The following is a 4,535-nucleotide window of genomic DNA, read 5'->3' on the forward strand; positions in this document are numbered from 1 at the left end:
GCGCAAACTAATAGCGTCTTGTTAAAGATAAATTATCTGGAAGTGATTTATCTGGAACTCATGTGGAACCGGCGGCGTTTATGTGGAACGAGAAATAGGAGTTTAAGGGCACACCATTCACAGCTGGTTAGGAGGGAGATTATCTCCGCTGTAATGCCAGACCACCACACAGATTCACGAGCGAGGGCCTTGAAGCGACTGATGCCCTGAGCCCTACATGCAGAAGCGTCCAGACTACTGGCCTCATTGCTGCAGGGATCACGAGGCGAGTGCCTTTGAGGTGAAGACCATCACAAACATAAAGTTCATCCTTCACTGATTCATACTTTCACACTTGAAGAGGTATGTTTGAATTCTTTGGCCAGCCGTGCCGGCAGAAAGAGATGAGCTTGGTGCATTCTTCATCACAACTTTGGGCATTCCTGATTTTCCGCATGTTCACAAGAAGCACATTTGGAGCAGAAGCCATGACTACTGTAGCAAAATGTTCCACTGTGTCTACTGGATGCACTTTGGTAGGGATGCGAGACAATGCATTCGCTGTAACCAACAATTTTCCGGGCACGTATATGATCTCAAACTGGTAAGGCATTGCCTTAAGCCTGAGTCTTTGCACTCTCGGAGGAAGCACGTCAAGTTCCATTTTTCCGAACAATGACACGAGCGGTAGATTATCAGTCTCTATGGTGAAGGTATTGCCTCTGACTAACTGGTCGAACTTCTGGATGGTCCACGCTGTAGCCAAGGCTTCTTTTTCTGTTTGACTGTACCTTTGTTCTGTGGTCGTCATTGACCTTGAGGCAAAGGCCTCCCCTCACCAGTCAGTTGCGCTTGTTGCAATGCTGCTCCGATTCCAAACGAGCTAGCGTCGGCAGAGACTGTTGTGGCATGTGATGGGTGGTACTTGGCCAAGCATCATTCGGACCTCAGAAAGTCCTTGACATTTTTGAATGCAATTTGATGTTCATGCTTCCAAGTCCAACTAGCATTCTTGATGAGAAAGGTGCGATTCGGAGCAGTGATTTCCGAAATATGAGACAAGAACCTAGCAAGATGATTTACCATCCTGATACTTTGTTGGGCGAGGTGGTACTTTTTCGTTAATAATTTAAACAGTGCGAACAAGAACAAAAAGGACAAGATAAAAGAAAGCCACAGTACAAGTGCTTGTACTGTGGTTTTCTTTTATCTTGTTCTTTGTCTTCATGTTCGCACTGTTTAAATTAATAAGGAATAATTAACATTCCGAGTAAACGTCTGACACCTGCAACGTCTGTGGGAGGTCGCATTACATACACTGCATCAATCTTGCCCGGGTCTGGCTTGATGCCTTGTGCTGAGCCGACGATACCTAGGAAGGAGACTTCGGAAACCCGAAACCAAAACTTGTCTTTGTTCAAGGTGACACCTGCAATAGCAAGACGAGTCAACACTTGCTCTAGTCTTTAATCGTGTTCCTGCTTTTTATGTCCAAAAACAAGAATATTGTCAATCCTGTTGACAACACCCTCCTGACCTCCAAGGATCCTGGCCATTTTTTTTTAAATACTCCAGAGCGGAAGTGATGCCGAAGGGCAGTCGGCAAAAAAATAGTGACCGAAAGGAGTGATGACAGTTGTCAGTGCTTGCGGGTCTGCTGACCACTTGACTTGGTGGAAGCCTGCAGTTGCATCCAGCTTCGAAAAAATGGCTGCGTCACCGATGAGACCAAGAACTTGTGCGACGGTAGGCAAATATGTATTTCCCTGAGAACCACTTTGTTTAGTCGAATCGGGTCCACACAAAAACGGTGCAATACCTTTTTTTACACTACCACCAGTCCGGCGCACCACGGAGTTGGTTTATCAATACGGCAAATGACGGCGTGGCTTTCGAGTTTTTCAAGTTCTTGCCGAACAACTCAACGCAGCGGGATTGGTATCCGTCGAGGTGCACTGAGTGAGAACAGCACATCTTGTTTCAAGCGAATGGTGTACTCATCTCTGAGCGTGCCGAGGACGCAGAACAGTTCAAGAGTGTTGACAGTACCCAACAATGTAACACCTTCAAGAGCTTGGATCGCTGGTAGACCCAGTAAACGTACTGAAAGTGGCTCAATGGCGTAAAGACGCTGGCAGGAGGTCTTCCCTTGCCGAGATAGATGTGTCAAATACGAATTCCGTACACGCAGAGGTTGGCCACAGGGCGCTGTCAAAATAGCATCCACCTTGGCGAGCTCGGCCGGGCACTGGGGAAGTCACTAGGAACTGCGGAAACCTCGGCACCTGAGTCTACTTTGAAGTGAGTTGTGTAGTTGTCGACTGTGAAATCCACATTCTTGGCTTTAGCTGGCTTCGCGAGAGTGTGCAACTGAACAGCATTGAGTTTGGCCTGCCTCGACTTCCTGGAGCGGCAAATCTCAGCAAATTGACCTCTCTTACCGCAGCAGTTGCAGACAGCTCTTTGGCGGGCAGTGTGAGCGCCCATGATATGCGCGACCGCTCAAGAAACAGACCGAAATATCACGATAGCGTTCCGACTTCACACCCGTTGAGCGCGCTTTGGCGTCGACCGGCCATCGCGAAAACTTTTCAGTCACAGCATCAATGTTGACCATACCTTGCGAGGTAGCCTGCGCGAGTGAGCGTTCCTTGTCCGCGTCTTCAGACTCACGAGCTTGCATCCAAGCTTCTTTCAGAGTTACCTTCTGGAAGCAGCAAAGCTTATTGGAGAGACGGGTGTCGAGCAATCCAATGACAAACCTGTCGCGGACCAAACGTTCTTCCACTGCCGGTGCCTGGTAGTTGCAGCGTTTGATTATCTAGAACAGCTCAGCATAAAATGCGCCGACACTCTCACTAGGTTGTTGAACGCGCTTGTGAAACCGAGACGACTCATAGAGCTCATTACAGAGATGCTCGAAGTTCTCGGAGAAGTGTTTGACAACTGCGTCGTAGGCGGCTAACGTGGCAGTGTCGAAGGAAAAAGTGTCTAGCAGCGAGCGAGCTTCCTGCCCATACAGTACAGAATCGTATGTACTTGCATGTCTTGCGGAGTGTTTCGTAGATCGGAGAAAGTGGCATAGTCCTCGAAGCAAGACTTCCATAAAGACCAACTTGCAGGGTTGCAGACGTCGAACGCGTGTGGCGGTTGCAGAGTGAGGCCTAGCAACTATGCCTACTGGGCGCTTTCGTTCGTGAGCATCTTTTTGCCGTTGAGGGTCGTTGAGAGCTGCTTCAATACGAGTTTCTCATGCTGCTGTCATTCCTGACACTATGTTGTGTGGGCGTTCCCGTGCTGTCGTGCCGGGAGGCCGACAGATAAAGAGAGCCAGGTAACCACGCCGCTCCAGAACCAAACACAACTGATTCATTCCAATCCCCCTGACTGGGCTCTAGTTAAGACGGATGTTCATATGTGGCGACCCCAACGGAAATAGGGATGACAAAAAAGAAGTGTCCGAAGTTTTTTGTCGGAGAAAGACAGATCCGTTGGTGCAATGGTATTGCAGGAGCAGTGGAGTGGGAAGTGCAAAAGGGGTTAGAAGAGGGTTTTATGTATCACTTGAAAGGTCGTGAGTGGTATCACAATTAGGTTATAAAGAAATTGTGCCCAAATAGAAAGTAAACATTGAGGAAAGGGGGTGTGCCAACTGAAAACGAATGGCCAAGCCCCATTATATGGACATTAAAAAGGGTAAGCTTCGCTTACAAAAAATGAGGAGAAAGCTTACATAAACAACCACAGTCTTATAAAATGATGGTAACTAGTTTATAAAGGACAGAGTCTCGGCTTGCTTGGAGAATGATAGTGTGATAGAAGAACTACAGAATGGATTCCAAAAAACAAAGCAAGTAAGAGGACAATGTGTTCTCACTTACTCAGGGTACTGAAATGAAGAAAACAAATGCCGGTTCCTGTGAGTAGCTTTTCTGAACATAAAGAAGCATGCGACAATGGAGTTGGATAGTTTGTGGGACATACTGGACACACTGGAGACGCAGGCTGGAATTACTTTCTATTCGTTTAAAAAATATCTGTAAAGGTAAAAAGAGACAGCATTGGCTTATAGACAAGGATGTTCTTGTCATCTTTGTTTTTTTGGCACACCTGCAAGGACTGCATTCCAAACCAGAGAACACCGCAATCTTCTTCAAGCGTTTTTTTAATCAAGAAGCATAACTTAAACAGTAATTACTAGGACTGAGGCACCTTGATCATGTAGTCCTAATGACTGATAAATAAAAATCTTTCCGCCTGATAACAGACATCCGTGCCCAAGCGGCAAGCCTATGGTCGGCCCGCACTCGGCCCTTGCCAATATGGCCGACTGAAACTCACCGGGCCGACCTAGGCCACCTACCTCAGCCCGAGGTCGGGGATTGACAATGGCCTAAGAACGGCCGATCATCGGCAATCGACCTCGGGCCGACGAGTACGGCCGACTTGGCCAGCCTATTGCCGCGCTAGGGTCATGCATGGGCCATGGCTTACCCACACATGGCCCAACCACTTCTGCGGTACTCGCTGGCCGGTGGTTTATCCACCGTCGGCAG

The 4,535-nt window shown here is 48.0% G+C and overlaps 1 pseudogene; it reads right to left on the reverse strand.

Annotated features, from left to right (window-relative positions):
- Positions 1-1,900: 1,900 nt before the first annotated feature.
- Positions 1,901-4,104, reverse strand: LOC146184256 (uncharacterized; annotated as a pseudogene).
- Between the last annotated feature and the right edge of the window lie 431 nt (positions 4,105-4,535).

This window comes from Amblyomma maculatum, chromosome 7 (assembly GCF_055883805.1).
Source record: "Amblyomma maculatum isolate TAMU_Amacu chromosome 7, ASM5588380v1, whole genome shotgun sequence".
Taxonomy (NCBI): Eukaryota; Metazoa; Arthropoda; class Arachnida; order Ixodida; family Ixodidae; genus Amblyomma; species Amblyomma maculatum.